This window comes from Prionailurus viverrinus, chromosome D2, assembly GCF_022837055.1.
Source record: "Prionailurus viverrinus isolate Anna chromosome D2, UM_Priviv_1.0, whole genome shotgun sequence".
Classification (NCBI taxonomy): Eukaryota; Metazoa; Chordata; class Mammalia; order Carnivora; family Felidae; genus Prionailurus; species Prionailurus viverrinus.
In genome coordinates this window covers 46,435,363-46,460,132 of record NC_062571.1, presented here as the reverse complement: position 1 = coordinate 46,460,132, position 24,770 = coordinate 46,435,363, and the positions used below count along the sequence as shown (strand labels likewise).

Here is a 24,770-nt window from a genome sequence, read left to right as displayed (position 1 = left end):
TCCAGCTCTTATTCTCAAACTAACTATAACTAACGTATCAGCAAAGCCCCACAAGCATTGCCTTGAACCTTTCTCCTCAACGTGGCCCCTTAGCATTATCTCCCAACCACAAGTGTATCAGTCAGAGGCGCTAGGTTATGCCTCAGTGACAAACAGCCCCCATCTCTCAGCAGTTTAATTTAATGAAAGTTTATCTCTTGCTCTTGCTACACATGAACTACAGATACGTGGGGGGCTCTGCTCCATGTCATTCTCACTTATGGGCCCAGGCAGATGGGGTTTCTAGAATTCCTAATGTCACCATGATATGGCCAAGAAAGGGAGAATTGTGCACTAGCTCTTAGAGGTTTCTACTTCTCACTTTTTATTGGTTGAAGCAAACCACATGCCCACACCTAATTTTACCAGGGAGGAAGAGCAATTCTACCTCAGACCCGGGAGGAGACCTAGTGACACAGGTGGCCCACATATGTGCCCAGTCACTGCCAAGCCAATCTCCATTCTCTCTTGCACAAAGAACTTGAACAGCTTCAAACTGGTCTCCTCACTTCCCCTCCCGCTCTTGCCCTATAATCCCTTCTCCATGCAACAGCCAGAATGATCTAAAACATACATCAGATGACTTTACTCTTCGGCTCAAAGTCCTCAAATGGCTTCTATCACATTAACAAGAAAGGTAAAGGTTCTCATCCTGGCCTACGAGGCTCCAGAACAAGGGTCAGCAAGCTGTAGCCCTCTGGCCACATCCAGCCCACCGCCTGTCTTTATCAATAAGGTTTTAGTGGAACAAAGTCAGTTTGCTGACACCTATCTCAAAGGACCCGGACGCTGCCTCCCCCCAGACTTTATTTCTCCTCGTTCCCCCTTGTACACTCCCTCCAGCCACACTGCACAGCCTGTGATTCCTGCAAGTACCCAGCTCACTCCCACCTAGGACCATTGCACACTCCGTCCTCCCACCATCCTCCTCCCTCACTTTTAACACAGCCCACTCCTCCCTGTCCTTCTGGCTTCTTCTCTGATAGCACCTGCTCAGGGGGTCCTGCCTGACCCCTTACAATAGCAACCAGGCAAGCTCTTTAACCCCTTCTCCCCTCATTCGTCTCCAACCGAAATGATAGCACAGATGCTATTTATTTCCGTGTTTCCAGTCTTGCCCCTTATTAAGGTCTGTGAGGTCTTGGAAGTTTTGTATTGAGAGACCTGGAGTGGTCTCGGTACGTTGAGACAATCTTCTCTTCGCCTGTGCCTTCTGTGTCCCTCTTTTTTAAGCTGACGAGAGCCCTCCTGGGGAGGAAATTTTCAATTTTTGGCCTCAGCCCCAAAGAGAATATACTTCCATGAGATTTTCAAGATCGCTTTATGGCTGAGGATTTGAATTTTTGCATTTGAGGGTCAAGGACAATAGTGGTATTATTATGGCTTTTTAAAAAAACACTTCAAGCAAATTCCGGTCATCTCTGGGAGGCAAACTTTGAACATCTCGGCAGTCCCCAAGGAGAACAATCTTCTGTAACTTTGAAGCCAAATGGGATTTCTGAAAAGGAAGCTACAGTCAATTGAAAACTCTCAGTGGAGCGTGAAGGGCAGAGGAGTCCCCGCGGTGGGCCGCAGCTGAGCTCGCCCAGGCTGGACGTGCCCTTCCCGGCTGGAGAGAGACCGCACAGACAGCACAGTAGGCGTGCTGGAGGCTGCACGGGCCTCCGACCAGACCCTCTGCTCGGAGACCAGCTCAGAAGACCAAGTATTTCTTCCTCGATCTTTGCTATGGGCTTGGCTGTTTTCAAATGACTTTAGGTGACTAAGACAGAAAAGACAGGCAAAAGAAAAACAAAGTGAGACTCTGCCCACCTTCTCCCCAGCAAAGATGCTCTGGGATATAGCAGAAACAAAGAGGTGAGGCACTGATGGGGGGGGGGGGCGGGTTCTGTGGGGGAGGGTCGTCTCCAGCGCCCCTGGCCCAGCCTTCCTGGAAGGAGCTCCCCAACTCTACCCTTCTCTGCTTGGCTGTGTGGCAGGAGATGCAGGGGTGCCCAGATGTCCTGCTGTCTGTCTGCTGGCCCGCCTTCCCTAGCTTCCCTGGCACACTCACGTGACCTGCTGCCATTCACACCCTGGGCTGCCTGCTCAGGTGCTGGGGTTCTGGGCCCCTCGGTGCAGTCCTCTGTGCTCCGCCCTGCCTCACCCCAGGTGATCCCATGTGCCTCCGGTTGAGTAGTAAAGTTCACGCTTAGCTTAGCATTCCGGGTCATTTACAGTCTGTGTCCAAGTTCACTTGCCCTTTCTCTCCTACATAAACCTACACTGTGTTTTACCAGTTGGACGTCCAGCTGTTTCTCAAAGATTCTGGCACTGTCCTATTCCCTGCTTTGGTTTATGTCCTCCCCAATTCCCTGGCGTCTCCTGCTTCTGCCTATGGGAGCATAAGCAGCCCCAGACCTGATTCCACGTCACCTCCCCCGTGACAATCGGTCTGGTCTTTGGGAGCCCCACCATGGGGTCTGCCTAACTGCAGCTACACGCACCTTCTCCCTTCCTAGCGACTCCAAGGGAACAGGATGTGGCTTGCTCATCTTTATTCTACTTCTCTCTGCTGGCCCTGTACTGTTTCTGGTGCAGACGGTGGGTCAGAGGGTGTTCATCAAATACACGGACTACTGAGTTACACAAAGATGTAAATAATGAGAGTTTGTGTGGGGGCTTTTCAGAAAGCTTGTTGTCTCTGAGGTGGGGGGTGAAGGTGGCACAGGACGAGAGGTGGGGGAGAGGGAGGAAACCTAAGCCTGGGCAGGCACACTGGCCAGGGTTCCTGTGCCAGCCTGACTGATTGTGGTGATGGATTGATTAGGGTAAGTGATGGAGGTAACTGACTGGGATTGTGCCTCGAGGGCTGTGCCGGGGGAGTGGGAGTTTCTGCCATTTCTGCTCCGGGGCTGATGAATATTCACATCTCTGTGGAAGGTCTCAGAGAGAAGGGAGGTGGGCAGGTCTTGGCCTCAGGGATCGTTATGAGAAAAGCCTTTGGAGGGGGTGGGCGCACCTGCTCAGACTCTGGCAGTTCTCCTTCGCTGGCCCTCTGACGCCCTGAGTGTCCTTCCTTGCGGGCTGAGTGACTCAGGACTCACCTCAATGGCCTGTGCCACACATGGTGGCCCATCCTGGTGCCCTTGTACTGGGACCCTCTGCCCCTGTGTGATTGTGAAGCACAGCCTCCACCCCATCCTGAATCCTTTCTGTGTCCTATTGATCTGACCTTCAGCCATGCCCACACTGGCCCCAACCACACCCATACTTGGACCCAGACGTGCTCAGGGTCCCCCCTTGACTGCAGCCCTTTCTTCAGGCACCATGCTACAGTCTTATCTCCTGAAAATCTCACCTGGATGTGGTTCCAATCCAGGATGGTTCCAATCTAGAAGTCCTACCGAACTTCAGGGGCTGCTGTGCAGAAGGAAGAAGAGAACTGTTGCTGAGTCATAGGGAGGGAGAGGAATTGGTGGGAAAGGGGCTGTGGCAACCAGGGGTAGAGTGATGCTCCCGGGCAGGCTGGACCCACTGCCCCTGCTGGGGGCTTCAAATCATTGACCTCCCAGCAGAGGAGGGCACGGAGGCTGGTGCTGCCCCCAGGCTGCCTCCACGGTACAGGAAGAAGGCAAGGAGAAGAAAGAACCCTGATCCCAGAGCAACAGCTTGAGGTCTCCCTAAGTGCACGCCAGTCCACACGGGTGCCAACCTCACGTTCTGGTGAGAGCTTCCCAAATACCTCGGGCTGCCTCTCTCCCCCGGCCTCTGCCCGCCCTGCCCACTGCGCATCCTTCTCTCGTCTTCTCGTCTCTCGTAACAGCTCTGTCTGTTGCCTTCTCCACAAATGCACCCTTCCCGTGGCTGCCAGAAAATCTCTCGAGGTGGAAATCTGCTCACATATCTCCCTGCCCACCGTCCACCATGGGCTCCTGCCTGCCTGGGGGGAAAAACCCCTGTCCTTATCTGGGTGAACCAGGGCCCTCCATACTCTGTCCTACCCGGAAGCACATTTCTCTCCCTCCCCTCCAGTCTTACAGCCCAAGCCCTGTCACGCCAACCTTCTCTGCATTCGGGGAACGCAGTATATCCTTCCCAAACTTCTCCCTTTGCACATGCTGTGCCCTCTTTCTGGAATGCCCTTCCCTTCTGCCTTGGGCAAGGGCAGAGGTGGCGGGGAGGAGGTTTGGATATCCCATGGAGTTTGGGCTGGATCCTTTTGCCTGGTGATTCTCAAACATTGTCACGTGACAAAGCTCCTATAACACACCGGTCCTTTTCAGGACACCACAGACTCTTGATACTTTTAAGAGACAGCCCTCTTTGATACAGGACTGCCATGTTCCTTAGGCACACACAGCTCTCAGCACATATATGATGTTTTTAGTAAAACACATTTCCAAGTTGTTCACATGATGTGTTCTTTTCATTTGCGCAGTAATTTTCTTTCTTTTTTTTTAAATTTTTTTTTTAACGTTTATTTATTTTTGAGACAGGGAGAGACAGAGCATGAACAGGGGAGGGGCAGAGAGAGAGGGAGACACAGAATCGGAAACAGGCTCCAGGCTCTGAGCGGTCAGCACAGAGCCCGACGCGGGGCTCGAACTCACGGACCGTGAGATCATGACCTGAGCCGAAGTCGGATGCTTAACCGACTGAGCCACCCAGGCGCCCCTTGCACAGTAATTTTCTAACGTGCCTGGGTTAGCAAACTGTAGCATGTAGCTGTGTGAATCTGTTCAACTCGGTGAGCCCTGAGTTCCTTTTCCTGTACGATAATGAGAGCAATTTCACAAGGATTGAGCAGATGAAAGCCGCTGGCGCACGCACGAGGAGTCCGGGACGTGCCAACAGCTTTTCTCCCCATCTTCTTTCCCATACATGACCCACGGGCCCCTTTGCTCCATATGCACTGTGACCCACGGCTCCCGGCTGGGACCCTGGTTTGGTCCTGTGGCACATATTCAATGTTTTCCCGTATCCAGTATTCACTTCCTTTTGTTTAAAATACATTTTTAAACTTTATTTATTTTTGAGAGAGAGAGAGAGACACAGAGCACAAGCAGAGGAGGAATAGGGAGAGAGGGAGACACAGAATCTGAAGCAGGCTCCAGGCTCCGAGCTGTCAGCACAAAGCCCGACGCTGGGCTCGAACTCACGAACTGGGAGATCATGACCTGAGCCGAAGTCAGATGCTTAACTGACTGAGCCACCCAGGCACCCCTGAATATTTTACCTTTCTAAGGAGACCTCCAAAGGGCCCTTAACCGACTGAGCCACCCAGGCGCCCCCTCCACTTCCTTTCTTAATGGCACCCAGTATCTTTATGAGGAATCCTCTGCTTGGGTGGAGGGTTGAGAGAGGCTGATACGAGCTTCCTGCCTCCCGCTGGGGCAACCGTTCAGTGTTCTCTGTGCTGGCAGGTGCATCTACTGAGGGAGCCAAGCTGATCCTCTACTTTGTCACTGTTCTAAGATTCTCAGACTTGTTTTTTTCTGTCTGAGGGAAAGTTCAGAGAATGGCTGAGACTCAGGAACTCCCACAGGTGTGCCATAGATATCACCTTGGGAGGCCCTAGAGTAGTCTAGGTCTAAGTAGTCAAGAACCCCTGGGTTCTCACAAGTCATGGGGAGGCAGGTTAAAGGTCTAGAAAGTTTTGCAGACTGATTCCTAGGGCTTTATTTTGGTTCCTGAGGGGCTGTGCTCTTTGACGTCACTCAGGGAGGAAGTCCACGTTTGCAACTTATATATGGTGCTTCCCTAAGAGGCATGAGCACCTTTGAGCCACTCAGAAGCCACATGCAGAAATCCTCAGCAGCAGTCCAGGGCAAGCAGGGACCCTGGTGAGAGAGCAGCTGCAGCCACAAACAGGGACAGAGACCCAGAGGAGACCTGGGAGCATCAGTGTCCACCCACCTGCAGGCCAGGCACATCTGTATGGTTCTGGCAGTACAAGGTGTATCTCTAAGTCTCTATTTCTTCATCTAGAAAGTGGGCCTCGTATTTGCTTCTTTGGACGGCACTTGATAAATGTGGCCCCCTTCCCGTTTGGGCAGATACCAGCAGAAGAAGAGAGAGGAAGGTTCTGGGGTGATAGTTCTGGCATCTGCTATGACCAGGAGAGAGCAATGAGATCAAGGAGACAGGACATTCGCGAAAAGATTTGCAATGAGGGCAGGGAAACCGAGCAGTAAGACAACGGGCTTGGAACCACAGTGTGAGTGCTGCAGACTGGGGACCCAAGACTGTGCCCCCCTGGCCCCACGTTCCTGCTCCCCAAAGCTGATGCCTGTGTGTGCAAGCAGATACCTGTGGGGGTGCGTCGTGGGCGTACATAGGGTGGGCGTGTGGAGGTAGGTGATCAGAGCAAACCCGTGTTGGGAAATTCTTCCCCTAAATAGCTGTTTCTGGTGGACTTAACTGCTCAGAAGAATTTAGTTTCAAAGTTTATTCAAGATGTGATTATGTTATTTTCATATAATCTCTTTCTCGGAGAGTGAAAGAGGGCTAACTGGATGCTCTTCGTTTGTCGTAAGAATACTCAAAAGCAGGTGGAACCAGCTGGCCTTTGGCTCGTTGGCACGGGGCTCAGGCAAGGGCTGCACCCCTGATTGGGTCTGCCTTGCCACACCTGCCCAGAGAGAGGGAGGGCGCTGGTGGCCGCCAGCCCACGCTGGGACCCAAGAAGTTTATGAGGGAAGAGGCAGGCCTGGCTCCTCTTCTCCCTTGTACTCCACCCTGCTCTTGGGAGGCAGTGAGTGGCCTGCCCTCAATCAGCCTTTGGCCTCGCTCTCAATTTCCATTTCCCTTTCTGACAACAGCAGCCAATCTCCCAGAAGAACAGAGATGAGTTTCTAATGCAAAACAGAATCTGCTTGAAGCAAGTCCAAAGTGATTTTCCAGTCCCTGTCTTTCATCAGGCAGGGGAAAGGCGTCCATGTCAGGGGACCAGAGGTGATGCCAGACGCATGGGTGTGGGAGGGGTCTTCTCAGGTCAGAGGGGAGGCTTGGCAGGGAGCATGGGCATCAGAGCAGACTTGCCCAGAAGAGGGTGGGGCAGATGGCCACCTTGTGTCCCTGGTTCTGACCCCCATCATCCGCTCTCCTTTTATGCCATCAGGGCTGTTCCGACCTGCCAAAATTGAGGGGGTCCTGGTGGCCTCCAGTATGCCGTCCCAAAGAGGTGCTGCCATTCAGCCCCCGGGGCAGGCTCCCGCCTGCTTGAGAGCCAGTCCTGACCCAGGAAGGCAGTGAGGAATCTGCACCAGACAACCCAGGACCATGCACAAAAATACAGAATCCTCCCCAGCTTCTTACATCCTCACCTTGGAGATGGAAAAGAGGTGGCCTCTTGCTCGAAGGAAGGCAGGAATGGAGACCAGGGGGTGCGTGGACACCAGGGCTCAGCAAGAAGGACAGACATGGCCAAAATGATGAGGGGAAATGCTCCCCTAGGAGAGCAGAGTGCATGGAGGAGGAAACACCTTTGGGAAATTTCCCAAATGCGTGTCTTCTCCCTGCACCGGTGACACTGGCCCCGACAGTATCTTGCGATTGTCTTAATTTCATACTACGGAAGAGGAGGAGATTTATTCTCATGTGTCCTCTGTCTCCCAATGTTTATTGTAGTGTTATTTTTATATTGTCAATGTTCATAAAATTTAATTTCTCACACCTCTTTTGACCTCATTTTGTATTTAGAAGGACGTGGTGTCCACTCCAAGCCCCTTGACAGTGTATTTTTTTTGTTGTCTTGTTTTCTTCTTTCTTCTTTTTTCCAGATGAGGGCTGGCTCTGTCTTCCCAGCAATGTCTGCAGTGGGAAAGTGGCCGTAAGAAATGGCAATCGGATGGCATTGCCAGAATGGAAAAGGCAAACTCAGGTACCTGTGACGTGACAGGAAGTGGATGAGCCAACTGGGGCGATCATCCACAGTCCAGATTGGAATGAGCAAATGAGACATACTGATCCCTCATCAAATCATGGCTCTTTGGGTCATGATCAGTAAAATGAAGAAAGGTTACTAGGCAACCATGACAGATTTCCTCAATGTCAGCGATGAGAGTAATGGAGGAGACTAATGGACTAAGGGCACCAGCAGCAGCCTTTGCAGTTTGACTACAATACAACTGGCCACACTGGGAAGGAGCCAGGGATGGACAAAGCAGCTGATGGCGCCAGTGCCCATCCTGGATACAGCCCTACCTCCTTATCCTCTTCTGCATCTTGTTACTGGTTGTTTAGAGAAAGTGGAGATAGTTCTCACCCTTTGAGAAAAAGTGTCATCAAAAGGTAAAAGGCACTGGTATTCACTTTTATACCTTCCTAGTGATTTTACTTTTTAAATGAACAGACACAGGGGTGCCTGAGTGGCTCAGTCAGTTAAGCGTCTGACTTCCGGTCAGGTTATGATCCCCCAGTTTGTGGGTTCAAGTCCCGCGTCAGGCTCTGCGCTGACAGCTCAGAGTCTGGAGCCTGCTTCGGATTCTTTGTCTCCCTCTCTCTCTGCCCCTCTCCCATTCCTTCTCTGTGTCTCAAAAATAAATAAATACTAAAAAGAAATTTAAAAAAAGAATGGACAATGATGTCTGGTTTGGATTCTAAATTCCGTGTGCTTTTTTTTTTTCTACTGTTTACTGTTTATTTATTTGAAAGAGAGATAGAGAGATTGAACACAGGGGAGGGGCAGAGAGAGAGGGAGACAGAGGATCTGAAGCAGACTCCGTGCTGACAGCGGAGAGCCCAATGCAGGGCTCAGACTCACAAACTGTGAGATCGCGACTTGAGCCTAAGTTGAACGCTTAACTGAGCCACCCAGGCGCCCTGAGGTTTTTTGTTTTTTGTTTTTTATTTATTTTGTTTTGTTTTATTTAAGAATGTCTTTTTTACCGCTTTTATAATTTAATAAGACTTAGCTGTTGGAGGTATAATTATTTTCTCCAGCACATTGGAGAAATACTCTTATCATCTTCTAACAGTTATTGTAGCTGTGGGACATGCAGTATTCGTGACTTGTGTTTTCCATTTCTTGGATTGAGGTTTTCTATATTTACCCCTTATATTCAATTTCTTAAGAAAGCTCTGTCTAGCTTTGCAATTATTTTATTGCTTACATGTTATGCGTTTTTTATATGCAGATTAAGATTTTCTTTCATTTCGGGAAATCAAAATTTTTTTTATCTTCAAATACATGTTTTTGTTCATATTTTGTGATTTCTGAGACATTATTTTTTTCCTGGTTGTATTGCCTTTAACTGTGATCTTCTTCCTAATAACATTTATCTATTTTCATGAAATCTTTAATATATGTCAGTAGTTTGACTTTAAGTGAAATGCCCTATAAAATCCTGATTACTATTCTCAGAATTATTCAAAGAATATATTATGATATTGCATCCACAAACCATGACAAAAAATATCCCCACTTTATACAGAAAATTTCTCTGTCTTAGTAGAGAGCACGAAAGCATATACAGAAGTTAGAATATTATTATCCCCAAACTTCAAAATTCAGCATAAGGCCCCAAAGAAAATGTAAAGAAAATCTCCTAAGACTTGAAACAATCATATAAAAAGGTGCAAAAAATATTAGAAAAAAGGTAAATGGACTGGAAAATGAAATGGGGCAAGAGTCAGTATCCAAGAGAAGTTCCAGAAAGTAAGAACAGAGAAAATGGGGAGGAGGAAATAAGTAAGGAAATAATAGGTTTCTCTGGGCAAAAGCAAAGAAAATCTTGGGGCACCTGGGGCCCAGTCAGTTAAGCATCCTACTCTTGATTATGGGGCAGATTATGATCTCAGGGTGGTGAGATTGAGCCCCATGTTGGGCTCTTCCCTGAGTGTGGAGCCTGCTTGGGATTCTTTCTCTTCCTTTGCCCCTCCCACTTATGTGCATGCACTCTCTGTCTCAAGAAAGAAAGAAAGAAAGAAAGAAAGAAAGAAGAAAATAAAAAAGAAAGAAAAGAAAGGAAAGGAAAGGAAAGGAAAAAAATCTTCAGGCTGAAAAAATTGCTGACTGCTAAGCAGGGAAGATGGAAGAAAGAGTATAAAAAAATCCCAATAGCTTCTAGAAATAACAAATAAAATAGCTACAAAGGGAGAATTAAATTGGACTTCTTGCCAACATCACCAAAAACTAGAAGTAAATGCAGAAAGGTCTTAAATATTCTAAAAAGAAATTATTATCCACTTATAAATCTGTCAAATTGATGTGAGAGTAAAGGCAGAACTTTTCAGCCTTACAATAATTCAGGAACTTTCCCTTCCATGCACCTTACCTGATAAAAGAACAACAAATTTTATTGGGGCATATTCAGAAAAAAAATCAAGAAATCAAGAAATCATAACCATACACCCAAGAGATGGTAAAAGAAACCCAGGAGAGCTATGAACAGAAATGCTTAATGAAAGCTGGCAGCAGGCCTCCAAAACATTAGTAAACTCAACAAAGATATGATTAACAGACTCCAAGATCACAGGAATATGGTTTAGAAGGCAAGTGATCTTTCTGTCGTCAAGAAAAATGAAAGGCAATCAGATTCTCCAGACAAAACAAAAAGCTCTAAAAAAAGTCATTGTACAAATATGAGACGAGCTAAAACTTGGCATAATCTTAAGCAATTAATGGCATTTAAAAAAGGGAATCCATTTGACTTTAACTTTGGAATATTCTCAGTAGAACAGCAAAGATTCAGTGACCTATGAAAACATTCTTGTCTTTATGTAGATATTTGTCTAATAAAAATATCTGGCCAAACCACAGGAAATTACCACATTTTTTTGTAGGTGAAAGGAGATTGAATAGAAGGGATTTCATATGGCTCATATGATTTAACTGAATACATAATCATACTATAAAAATTCTATATGCTGGGTTTTGATTTTCAGAATCAACTAATAAATAAAAGATGGAAGACACAACTTGCAGAGTAAGATATAAATGGTAAAAACTTTGAAAATATAAAATCCATGTATTCTAGGATGTGGAAGGGTGAGGAGAGGCAGATGGAATTTCAGGGGCACAAAATTACTTATTTAATTAGTGAGGAATCCCAAGATACGTATTATATTTCCTGGATCAGGAAACAGATTGGATACTATAAGATAAAACAAATGTGTAAATATATTAATATTGAGAACTGAGATTTTCACTATAAAATAAAGGAGATATGGGTACAAGCTAAAATAAAGAAAAAAAATCCCGTTCCATTAAAGTGGAATTGGAAATATCACTGCAAATTCATGATTTTATGTGTGACCACCTGTACATCCATCCATCCATCCCAACTCTGTCCATTGAAAGGGCAAAGTTCCAGTAACAACAGATTTTGGTTTCTCGATAGGACTCTCCCCTAAAATAAACCATCCTGGGTGAAATGCCTGATTCCAGATCTGGGTCAGGGGAAGTAGAAGCTGAGCCTGGATCATCTTATTATTTGAGAAGTAAGGATGTAGTTGAAGAATAGAAATGTGTCAAAAGCATATAGGAGCCAACTTTAAGAGGATCCCACTGGCCATATTTCAGACAATTTAAGTAAGAAGTGTAACACATTGAAAAAATAAATCCATGAGTCTATAGTTATATGAGAGAGATTGCTTATGGCTATTTAATACTTAAATAAATTTATAAGAATAACAATTTCTATGTAATTTCCCAAACAAGAAATAATCCAATTGTCAGTTATAATAGGGTGGAAAAAGAAACTTTGTTACATCCATACAACGAATAATAATAGCCTTGCCTTCTTTCACTGCAGTAGCCCATGGTCCCCTCTCATGGGTAACTCCTCTAGGCACCAAGGAGGAGTCATTCTCCCTCTCACTTTAGTAGGGTCCTTCCTCTCCTGTTCTGCAGAGCTCTGGTAGACACCCTACTGAGTGGATCTCTGTCCCTCCAGGAGCATCAATAGACCAGACAAAAGCCCAGAATTTCATAGATTCTACATATCAGTTGAGGGCTGTGGTTCTTACCCTTGCCTTATATTAAATCACAGTAATGCCCAGGCCTCACCGCTAAGACTCTGATTCAACTTTACCGATTGCCTCAGGTAAGTCTAACATTCAATCAGGATGAACTAGGAAAGATGACAAATTCTGAGACAACAAGAGTTCAATTCATACAATCACGACAGACAGAATAACGTGAAGCATGGCACTATTTAATCCTGGGTGCAATGGAGAAGAAATATTAACCAGAGTAACTTGGAGTCTAAAATACCTTTCCCCAATTTCAGTTAAATTTTCCACAGTAACTAACACATGTTAATTGCGCATGTTCAAGGGCAATATCAATAGTCAATATTGAGTGCTGTTTAAACCCTGTTTAAAAGGAAGCCACCGGGGCGCCTGGGTGGCGCAGTCGGTTAGGCGTCCGACTTCAGCCAGGTCACGATCTCACGGTCCGTGAGTTCAAGCCCCGTGTCGGGCTCTGGGCTGATGGCTCAGAGCCTGGAGCCTGTTTCCAACTCTGTGTCTCCCTCTCTCTCTGCCCCTCCCCCGTTCATGCTCTGTCTCTCTCTGTCCCAAAAATAAATAAACGTTGAAAAAAAAAAATTTAAAAGGAAGCCATCATCAACAGTAACTAACATTTAATTAAGTTAAATCATGAAATTGCCCCATCGATCATTTTTGTTCTGAAAAATGAAAATGTTATTTGGTTCAATCAGATATCACATTGCCTGCAATGGAGCCCAATGGCCAGGGGTGGGGAGAGAGGGTCTGGGCCCAACCTGCAAGGGTAGAGCATCGTCTGCTAAAAATGAACGGGATTTGGATTCTCACCACCTGAAATTGTTTCCAGGCCACCAAACTGCACCAACAGGAAGTGAGTAGACAGTCCCCTGGAAGGGGGAGGGGGCTCCCCACTTCGGACGAGGGGGTAACAGACAAAGGAGATCCTGCAGTTGGGAAGTGGCAGGGGCCACAAAGACAGTGGACAAGTGAGACCCCACCCTATTGTTTAGCCTGGAATTCACTCCAGTGCTAGGGAAGGGAATCCTCTTTCTGACCAGCTGGATTCGATCATTGCTCTGGCCAGCAGCAATTTAAAGTGTTTCCCATTAGTTTATACTGGGCTTATCCTGTTCCTTCTGTGCCTTTGATATTGAGGTTATTGGGGAAGATAACGTCTTTGGGGTTATAGCTTGCCAGGCCGTGATGAGCTATGCCGACACCTGATGGAGAGGGCTGGACACCACTGAGATCACTGAGATCTTCTGAGGTCTCAGGGTCGGCTGGTGGCACTGATGGCACTTTGAGGTCATGTCCTTTGAGGACAGGAGGTGTATGTTCTATGGATAGGAAGGTGATGTGTAAATGTTGCATAGTTTAAAGGGTGGATGGAGGCAGAAAAGCTGCCTGGTTAAGTTGCTTGCCCAGTATCTACTGCTCCCTCTTGCTCACTAACAATAGCCCCATTTTATTTGGGGCAGTGGTATGTCCAGCTGAGGGACCGTATTTTCTCACCTCCTTTGCAAATGGGAGTAGCACATGAGACATAAGCATTAGTCAGTGCATGGGGTTCTGGGAACACTTGTAGTGGAAGCCATACCACTGTGCCTTTTCCTTCTTCCTTTCTACACCTGTGAAGCACCCCTCTGGCAGGTCACGCAGCACTACTATTGTCTTAGAAGTGCACTGTGGTTCCCTCTTCCCATGAGGCCAGTGCGCTCTCATGAGATGCCTCTGGTCCTGAAGTTCTAAGCACTACCTGGGGTCTCTGGCAGACCCACCTGCTAGTCTTCCCTCCTACATCCCAGCTGGCGTCCATTTAGGCTCAAGCTGGGCACCCTTAGGATCGGATACAAAATCACAAAGGAGCAAACTTGGGACTTGGAAGGCAGAGACGGCTCAGTATCCAGAATCCTCACCGAAACTCAGCATTTATTTCTGTTGCCCATCAAGCCCCCGTGGCATTCAGGACCCTCACGCCCAGGAGTCTAGGTTACAGGAAAGAACATTTACTTCTAAAGGTGGAGACCTGGGCCGTGGGGGGCGGCAGGGGGCAGGCCTTCCATCTGAGAGTCAGGCAGAGGCAGCGGCTGAAGAACCAGATGAGATGTGTCTTCAGCCCTGACGTTTTGGGAGGTGAGAAAGATACTGTGGTCCTGGGGGTGGTGGAATGACCTGGAGACACAGAAAGCCCCAGTTCACTCACAGCTGCCCTACCCATTCACTCATTCCTTTACTCCAGCAGCTTCTCCAAGGTGCTCTGTGCTAAGCACCATTCTAGATCCTGGGGCTCGGGGAGGAGTCAAACTTTGTCCCAGCTGAGCTCTTTGAGAAGGGACAATAAAATAGGCACAACTCTGATAAGTCTAATCTAGGAAGGTTGGGGGTCAGGGGCAGACATACACCAGATGAGGAAGAGACAAATGTCAGCAGATTGAGCAGAGATGCTCTCAGATCAGCACTGTGGAAGGGGCAGAGGCAGGAGTTAGGAGCGGGGGAGATTGGCTGCAGCACAGTTAGCAAAGGCCTCACCGACCCCACTGGGATCCCTGAGGCTGGATGGCCCTCTAGCATTGGCAGGTGGAAGGTGGGAGGATAGGACTTCCTAACTTTTGTTGGCCAGTCGGATGAAGGTTCCCCAGGAAGAAGTGTGGTGTGGGCCATGGTGACTCTTTTCAGTTGAGACAGCTCTGTAAAGGGCTGGGGCCAACAGTCGGTTTCTGACAGCTGGTTCAGCAGCTTGCAGAGTAAGTCCAAGATGTCTCGAGGGCATTGGTGGGCGTGCACTTCAGCTTCCATGACAATGATCAAATAGGTCTGGCAGGTGCCCTGCACCATATGCCTCCCTTGGACACTTACAACGTAAGGAGGCTTGTTTGACATTATTTAACCTAGCCTTTCAAGAATGTACGTTGAGCACCCACACCTTGTTCTTCCTCACAGACTGTCTGGTGCAGCTCAGGAGAGGAGAGCCATAAAGAAGCTGCTTTGTGGATGTGGCCCTAGAGGCTGGTTCCCTGGATGGTCTCCCGAAGGTTCGACTACCCAGCTCCCATACCTATGCTCCAAACTCTTTCCCAATGGAAGGAGAGTCTAGAAAGAGTCTTGTAACCCTCAGCAATTGAATCTGGAGCTAAGATACCTGTGACTGGGCACAGCCACCTGTCAGAGACACCCAAGGCTCTGTTCGCCCACACAGCAGACTTTTTGGTGGAGCTGTTGGCCTGGCACTCATACAACCCTTGGCCACCATGGAGACTACTGGTCTCCTCGTCCTCATAGGGGTCAGCCTTGAACTCCCGCCTGGTTTCAATCTACTGCTGCACCCTGCTGAAGTCGTCTACCTGAAGGGAGAGCCCACTGCTGAAACTCCCACCTCTCCAGGCCTACAGCCTTTTGGCTGATACTGGTCAGTTTCTTGTTTCTTATCTTTAGGCCATAATTTGGCTCCTTCAGGGTGAAAGGGGCCTCCCAGTCAGAAGACATCCTGCAGCTCCTTTTCTGTTCTTATCACCAAAATGCCATTCCAGAAGATGAGGAAGGAGGGTGAGTGAGAGCATCACAGTTCTTATCACTCCCACCAAAAGACTGCACCCAGGCCCTTGAAGGCCTCCTTGGGAGCCAGAGAGGCCAATGGGAGGGGAAGGATGGCTGCCAGCTCTGTCACCCCTTAAGACACGGATGGTCTGACCTCCTCCACATCTTGATTCCCTGGGCTGGTATTTCAGTGGAAGCTGTTTTTCCCTTTCTGGGGGCAGTTGGGGGAAAAGAACACAATTGCCCATCCAAGCTCCTCCTTCCTCCTTGTCTTTATGTGGAGGGAACTGATGTGTCATGGATGAAAGAGAGTGCATTTTAGAACCAGGCAAACCGACTTTGATCTATTTGCCATCAGAAGTGTCCTAGAACTTTCTGAGACTCAGTTTCTTCATCTGTAAAAGAATAACAAAAATACCACTTGCTATGGTAGTTTTGAGGATGCGATGAGATGACATTTTTCATTTTTAGAACAAAAGCACCACGACACATTCCTTTCGTGGAGTGAGGGACAACCAAGCTCCTGCGTGGTTCCACCTTCCAGGAAAAGGGATTTATTTCCATTTTCAGCATTTATTAGTACATTTGCTGCTCTAAGAAATTGTTGTAGATCTTTTGCCAGCTAAAGTTGCTCAAAAAGATTCATACAACTGAATCCTGATTCTTTTTCCTGGCTGCAAAATAATTTTAGCACTCTCTCACATAATAATTTTTACTCGTATTTAACAGCTTTATTGAGGTATAATAGACATGAAGTAAACTACATGCGTTTAAAGTGTGCAAGCTGATCAACTTTGGCCCATGCAGACATCTGTGAAGTCATTGCCAAGTGAGAACAATGAGCACATCCAAACCTTCCTCACACCCCTTTGTTCCTCCTCCCTCCCACCTCCCCACCCCACCTTTAGGCAACCGCTGATCTGCTCTCTGTCACTATGCATTAGTTTGCATTTTCTAGAGTTTTCTATAAATGAAAGAACGAATATTCATTTTTGTGTGGTTTCTTTCACTCAGCGTTATTTTAAGGTTCATTCATGTTGTCGCCTGTACCAATAGTTCATTTCCTTTTTGTCGGTCTTACATCATACTTTGATCCATGAGATAAATGCTAAAGTACATCCATTACATTTTTATGGAAGCCAAAAGTGTAACATTATAGGAAATGTTCTGGACTTTCTTTTCTTTTTTCTTTCTTTCTTTCTTTCTTTCTTTCTTTCTTTCTTTCTTTCTTTCTTTCTTTCTTGAATCGTAAACAGGCTCAGTGCAGAGCCCAACATGGGGCTCGATCCTATAGCCCTGGGATCATGACCACCAAAATTAAGAGTAGACTGCTCAACCAAATGAGCCACCTGGGTGCCCTGTCGGACTCAACTTAAAAAATGTTTAGGGGCACCTGGGTGGCTCTGTTAGTTAAGCAGCAAGCTTTGGCTCATGTCGTGATCTCACACTTCATGAGTTCAAGCCCCACGTCGGGCTCTGTGCTGACAGCTCAGAGCCTGGAGCCTGTTTTTGGATTCTGTGTCTCCCTCTCTCTCTCTGCCTTTCCCCTACTTGTTCTCTCTCTCTCTCTGTCTCTCTCTCTCTCTCTGTCAATCAAAACCAAAATAAATAAATTTAAAAAAATGGTTAGTTGATGTGTTCTAGTTGTATAACCATGGACATGTCATTAAACCTCTCTGTGCCTCAGTTTCCTCTCCTGCAAGAGAGGACTAATGATGAGGACCACCTCACTGGTCATGTTCACCAGTCCTTTATCATTGATTTGAGAAGCCCAGCCCACTGGACCTGTGTCTGTCTGCATGTCTGAATGGCTTCGTGGGCTGGCACCTTCTCTTGGCTTCAGCCCCGTGGGGAGATGACATATTTGCCAAAGGTCAGGCAGTGATAGATAAAGGCAGCAGGGCTCTTGGCCCTCTGCCTGTGAGAGTGGCCACAGTGGGAAGCACTCTGCCATGGCACTGACGGAGTGTCTGGGAAGCAGGCCTATGAGGCGCTGCCACGGGACCAAACTCAGGTTAACATGGGTGCCCTCACCGGGAGAGGTTCTGGAGTTCTCCAGCTGGAAACTGAGCACCAAGTGAGAAGGAAGTTTAGAGCAAGTTGAGGTGGTGGAGGAGTGGTATACACAGGAGGCCGCACTCCTGCTTCTCAGCAGGACCGAGATTGGGAGAAAACCGGAAAGCTGTTCAGAGTCCTCTGGGAGAGTGAGAAAGGCATTAGAGAGTCCTCCAGACAGGCCCTTCCTTCTGGCAAAGCGAAGTTAGAGAGGTTTAAAGACGATTACTGGCTTGAAAAGAGGAGAGGCACTACTCTGAGGTGAGGACAAAACTTGTGGCAAATTGTGTTTTGCAAAGATGGCCGTAAGAGTGTCTTCTGTCCTATATGCTCTTCAGGCTTGCCACCCCACTGCCTCATCAAGAAGTGGCATCTATGACCCCTTCCTTGAACTGGGCCTGTGTAACTGCCTTAACCAATAGAATATGGAGGAAATGGAATTATGTGACATCTGAGGCTAAGTCATAACAATGTCACGCACTTCCTTCAGGGGTTGGGGTCCACCCATTCTTGGACCCCAGCCACCATGCTGTGAGGTAACCTAAGCAGCCTGTGGAGAGGCTTGCATGAAGGGAAACAGAGACCCCCCCCCCCCCCCCCCGATAGCTCCAGCTGAGCTCCCAGCCAACAACCAGCACCAAATTGCCAGATATGTGGGTGAGCCATCTTGGAAGGTGGCCCTCCAACCCTCAGTGTTCTGCTACACAGAGAAGAGATGAGCCACAATATCCAACAACAGATTTATAACAGAATAAAGGGCTGTTATTGTTCTAAGCCACTTCAGTTTGGGGGCAGTTTGTCGTACAGCAATAGATAAGCCATACAAAGCTCACCCAGGAGAAAGATATAAATGGATGACAGTACTTACCAGCTGACCCCAGTGAATAAAGAGGTGCCAACCCCAGCCCTTACTGTCACCTGGAAGCCTTCCCCATTGCACAGGGCTCTCCCGAAGGTCTGGCAATTCTTGGGCATTAAAAGACAAGAATAAGAACTGCTTATCCTCTGTTGGATAACAGAGGATATATATTTTAAGTTGGATGTTCAACTTAAAATATAAATAATAATACCTCCGGTCACAGCGTAAACATTTTTTGGAATGGTTTAAAATGTGTTCTTGTTATAATACTATTTTTTTTTTAATTTTTTTTCAACGTTTATTTATTTTTGGGGGGACAGAGAGAGACAGAGCATGAACGGGGGAGGGGCAGAGAGAGAGGGAGACACAGAATCAGAAACAGGCTCCAGGCTCCGAGCCATCAGCCCAGAGCCTGACGCGGGGCTTGAACTCACGGACCGCGAGATCGTGACCTGGCTGAAGTCGGACGCTTAACCGACTGCGCCACCCAGGCGCCCCTATAATACTATTTTTGAATTGTGGGATTCACCGAGAGCTCTAGATAATTCCTTTGCTAATGTCAAGGATCTGCTCTATCATCCAGGCTCATAAACCTCTTTGTAAGTGGCTTGCAGGAGGCACCAGGCCATCAAGAGCTTTTAATAACAATTTACTGAAGGTTTATGACAACCTGACTATTATTTTGCTGCATTTAGTAAATGAAGAGGCTGAGGGTCCCAGAGGCAAAGTCCCCTGAGCCAACAACTGGAAGAAGTGGGACAGGAGGCTTGGTCCGTCCACCTCAGAGTCCGATTGTCTTTACAAGGCCAACACGTAGCTTCGACTTTAAATTGGGGATATATTTCTTTTCAGTTGAGTGATAAGAATATGAACATGTATTTTGAACTCTGTCTCTGTTTCTCTCTCTTTCTCTTTTCACTCAAGCCATTTCTCTTTTCTTTCAAAAATTTTTTTTTATTGTGTAGAATACACACAGCATAAAAGAAGAACCATTTTTCACCGTGCAGTTCCGTGGCAGTGAGTACATTCACACTGAGGTGCAGCCATCACCAACATCCATCTCCAGAACTCTTTTTATCTTGCAAAACTGAAACTCTATACACATTAAACAACTCCTCATTCCGCCCTCCCCAGCCCTGGCAACCACCATTCTACTTTGTGTCTACGCATTTGATTGACTACTCTAGAAACCTCATACCAGGGGGATTGTAAGGTGGTTGTGTGTGTGTGTGTGTGTGTGTGTGCGCGCGCACACGTGACTGGCTTATCTCACTTAGCATAATGTCTTTAAGGTTCATCCATTTTACAGCATGGATCAGAATTCCCTTCCTTTTTTTTTTTTTAATTGTTTTTTAATGTTTTTATTTATTTTTGAGACAGAGAGAGACAGAGCATGAGCAGGGGAGGGGCAGAGAGAGAGGGAGACACAGAATCTGAGGCGGGCTCCAGGCTCCGAGCTGTCTGCACAGAGCCCGACGCGGGGCTCGAACTCACAGACTGTGAGATCATGACCTGAGCCGAAGTCGGACGCTCAACCGACTGAGCCACCCAGGTGCCCTAAGAATTTCTTTTCTTTTTAAGACAGCCACTTCTTTTGGTCCAAGTACCACATCTTGCCATCTTCTGTGTTTAAAACCTCCAACAAACCAGAGTTTCTTCCCATTCTCTGCCAACAAGCCTCGGCATGCCCCCTGAGAAGAGCGAGCTGGAGAAGGGACATTGCTGGCTCCAGGTCACAGCCTGTTAGGTTCCTGGGTCAGGTATAAATTTGGACATAGGATATGGAAGCCTTAGGCTATTTTGGTAACCTTCTGATTTTACTTCTGTCTCTTGCATATTTTTTATAGGCTGAGTAGGCATTTTCCAGAGAAAGCGTGGATCCCATCCCGATTAGCACCCCAAAGTCCTTTCTGCCCTCAAATTACCAGATAGAGGTTTGCTACATTTGTCTACTGGAGTGGGGCAGCCTGACTCTGTCTCTGAACTCAGATCCACTCAGTATATCTGGTCCTGCAGCCTTGACTAACCCAGGAGGCCTCTCAGGAGACAGACCTGGCCTCCTGTTATCCTCACGCCTGTTGTATTTGGAGCATTGGCCCGTGGAGCTAGTCCATCTGAGTCAGCGGCCAGCTCTGAACCCCTTACTAGCTATGTGACTGCAGGGAAAGCTCGCATCCTTGTGCACTCGATTTCTAGTCTTGATTTCTTGAACAATGATGCAGCGATATGCCCCCAAGGGTCCTTGAGATGATGGAAATACAGCAGTGTTGCTTAACAGAGTGATATAAGCATGGACGGGTGCCTAAGGAGAAAATTAGAAGATACGGCTTGGGAATCTGGGATATATATCTCATTTAAACAAGCTTTCAAGATGAGAATGCAACGTCTCCATTGACCTAAAATCCAGCTGGCTGTATGATCCTACAGAGATGACTTATGAGCCAGGAGGTACGTCCTGAGCAGTTTTCTCTGCCTTGCACTAAACACTGCTCTATTTCACACTTGAACACACAGCAGAGTCAGAAACCAGAGGCCCCTACATGTTTTATGGACTCCCTTTGCTCTTGAAATTGGAATTATAAAGAGAACTTTCTGGGCCCCAAATGTCTCCTTCCCATGTAGCCACAATCCCCCAGCACCTCAGCAGGACATCTGCAAAGCCTGGTATCATATGTCATGTTCCCTGATGCTTCCTGTGACCAGCTTTGGCAGGATCTTTGGGCTCCCCTGGGACTGTCTCAGGCCAAGCCTGTCAGCTCCCACCCCAGTGGCGACCCCTCCCCAATGCCCCTACTCTCTAAAGAGCTCTTTGTCCTGACATGGGTCGCCCCAAAGGAAAGGTTTGATCACTCCACAGCCTCTGATTGCCAACCCTCCCCATTCTCACCTCTGAGCCAGGCTGAGTCACAGATTTCGTTTTTTGTGAAGTGCGGTTATTCTCAGTAAGCTTTTCAATCATGCCTCTGTCGTTTGAAAGCACTTTTGTTCAGGATATGTGGACTGGTTTATGTAGGCTTGTTTGTGGTCAAAGCTGTGTGTTTTTTATATACACTTAATTATAGGACTAAGGCCACAAGGATGCTAAAAGCTAGGCAGAGATTTTGTTTTTCCTGCTGCAATGAAATCAAAGCGTTTGCTGTTGTTTGGACCAGGTGGCAAAGCCCGAGTGCAGAGGTCACGTGGCCGAATGGAGGCCACAAGAAACCTACCACTCGTGAACCAAGCAGGTGCCTGGAGGGGACGATGGCACTCACGGGGAAGATCGGCCGCTCTGTGTTGGACACTGCCTGGGGGCACATTTCCTCTATTATCCACACAAAGTCTGTCTTCTTTAATCGACTGAAGAGGAAAAATGGTCAAAGATGCTAATAAAGTGTCCAAGGTCACATGTTTAAAGCTGGTTGGGTTTGGGAATCAGACTCCCCCTCTGATACTTCTCCCTGCACGTCCAGGACCAGCAGCAGGTGTCTCCTATCAGCACTCTGGGGTCAGGTGGTTCCCAAGCACCTGTCTGGCAATTGGCATAATAAAGAGACTTTTCTTGGACAAAAACAGATGTAAGCCCTGCTCCAGGACTCACCGGCTTCTGGCACTGGAGAATCGCTGACCTCCTGGGGTCTCAGCTTCCTCACTGTGTAATGAATGGGATAGTACCACGTGCTGCAGGGAGGTATCCTCAAGGAGGAGCTGGGGTCCAGTCGAGAATGGGCTCGTAGGACCAAGGCAGATATCCAGTTACCAGAAGTGGAACACAAGGCCCAGAGCAGGACTTGCAGCAGGCAGAACCCTAAACTCAGCCCTAAGGGAAACACTGGGGCGGTCTAAGTGCCCTTCTTTGAAATCAGGCCTGGATGGTGAAGAAGAGAGAGACAGATGCAGGCCCGTATTTCTTGCACTCAGCTTCTCCATTCACTTTGCTGTGGCTCTGATTCAATACGCTTGTCTCTCTGGAAATAACATCCGAGCACCACAGGAGAAGGACCACACATCTTCACACACAGAGTCCTTCCAGGAGAGAGTACATTCACGTAGCTGCATGGATCGCTTTTTGCTATTTCTGCAGACTCTGGGTCATGGCATGGTCAGGTCTGACAGTGGACTTCTCCTGCTATGACAATAACCACCCAGCCTGTTGGTGTGGAGATGTCACTCTACTGTCTTTGGCCTTCTTCAGTACATGCTCATGAGAGCCCGGAGGGGTGGAGCCCCCCTACCTTGTGTGTGGATAGGAATGCACACAAACATAAGTGAGTCAAGGACGGAATGAGTGATTGGTCAAGGCTAAATGCTCTGTGTCCTTGTTCATCTCCATTGATTCAAGGGATGTTCACCTGCTCCTGTGTAGGCTAGGTTCCCACCAGCCTTTGCCATTTGAGCTTCCCCAGAGTCCAAACACTCAGTCCCCATGTCACGGTTGTCTCAGATGCTTCTGCCTACAGTCTGCAGAGGGATCCAGGCCGTTACGGCTGTAGCCACCAAAGGTTGGCGTCCTCATTCCAGCAGCTGCCTTTACCAGTGGCCCCTCTGTGTCTCCCTCTGTGACTGCCCCTGCATTACCTGGGACAATTGTATTCCTCTCCCTAGGGGGCTCAAAATAATTGGGGCAAACCCACAGGGAAATGGCCCCTAGCTTCCAACATGATGAAGGCCAGAGGAGGCCTTGTGGGGGATTAAGTGTTCTCAGGGAAACTTTCCAGGCAGTCAAGAGGTTCCCAGAGCAGGCGAAAATCTAGGGTATATGTACCACATTCTGAGCCTCAAACAATAAAACTGGAAATAAGTAGAAAAGCCAGGACCTAAAAGTACCCAACCACATGGAATCCAAAAATAGTTTCCTAAATATCAACGAGGCAGGGAGGAAATTCAAAGAAAGTAAGAGCATTTATGAAAATAATTAAAATGTAGATACCCTAACAAAGTGTGTGGACTTGGGCCAAACCATTCTCAGAGGGAAAGTAATTTCCTTAAATGGCAATTTTAATGAAAATGTTAAGGGAACTTTAATGACCTAAAAAGTGAACAAAGAAACAAAGACGCCTGTTCGCAGAACAAGGGAGGAAGAAAGAAATCCAAACAACACAGAGAAATGAACTAGAAAGGGAGAGAGCAGGTTAACTGATTTGGATTAACTGCTTGAAAAAAATAAGTTTACCAAATTGACAGAGGAAATATTGTTTTTAAGTTTATTTATTTTGAGAGCAAGAGAGAGTGGGGGTGGGGGAGGCAGAAAAAGGAGAGAGAGAGAATCCCAAGCAGGCTCCACACTGTCAGCACAGAGCCGGACATGGGGCTCAATCCCATGAACCATGAGATCATGACCTGAGCCGAAATCAAGAGTCGGACACTTAACCAACTGAGCTATCCGGGTGTCTTGGGAAATATTTCTAAGAGAGAGAGAGAGAGAGAGAGAGAGAGAAGAGAAGAAAAGAGAAGTTGATGATGCTAGAAAGGAAAAAGGCTGATGAAACACTGGGAATGATTTAATGGTTTGAGGCCATGGTTGGCACTGTGGGAAAGCTAACAGGTGGGGGGCTTCCAAGCCAGACTGCAGAACCCCACACTCGCTGCTCCATTGGCCTCAGTCAAGGTTCCCCAAACTACTTGTACCTGTCTCCTTCTGCAAAATGGGGAGGATAACAAAAACCTGCCTCTTGGGTTTTTGTAGTTTGAGTGAATGAATCTGTGTCACTTATGGCTGCCCATGTGGCCTGAGCTATTCTTGTCCCCATCTTATGGAGAAAGAAACCAAGGCAAAGAAAGGTGGAGAAATTTGTTCAAGGTTATTCGACTTTCTTAAGGTTTTCCAAAGTGGGAGAGGATCACAGAGCTGTCACGTAGCTGAAGGATCTTGGGATGTGTTCCCTAAAGAAGGGAAGACTCAAGAGGGCATTTCCTATGGGCCTGGAGGAATAGCTGGTGGCCATGGATAGCAGCTAAAGAGACATAGGTTGTGATGGTTAGTTTTATGTGGCAACTTGACTGGAAGGAAGGATGCCCAGATAGATGGTAAAATATTATTTCTGGTGTGTCTCCGTGGGTGCTTCCGGAAGAGTTTGGTGCTTAAATTGGTAGACTGAGTAAAGAAGGTCCCTCACCATTGTCGTTGGGCATCATTCAATCCACTGAGGCCTGACTAGAAAACAAGGTGGAGAAAGGGTGAATCTGCTCTCTTTGTTGTGCTGAGACACCCATCTTCTCTTGACCTTGGACATCGGTGCTCCCGGTTCTCTGACCTTCAGGTTTAGACAATTTGGACACCCTGAACTTTCCTGGGCCTCCAACTTGCAGATGGCAGATGATGGGACTTCTCAGCCTCCATAATCACATGGGCCAATCCCTCATAATCAGT

At 47.5% G+C, this 24,770-nt stretch overlaps 1 long non-coding RNA gene across 1 annotated transcript; it reads left to right on the top strand.

Moving 5' to 3' along the window:
• Positions 1-1,194: 1,194 nt before the first annotated feature.
• LOC125148037 (uncharacterized) lies at positions 1,195-16,426 on the top strand. Its single transcript, XR_007145393.1, has 3 exons — positions 1,195-1,896; positions 7,803-8,313; positions 14,914-16,426. It is a non-coding gene; the product is annotated as an uncharacterized LOC125148037 (long non-coding RNA).
• The last annotated feature ends 8,344 nt before the right edge of the window (positions 16,427-24,770 follow it).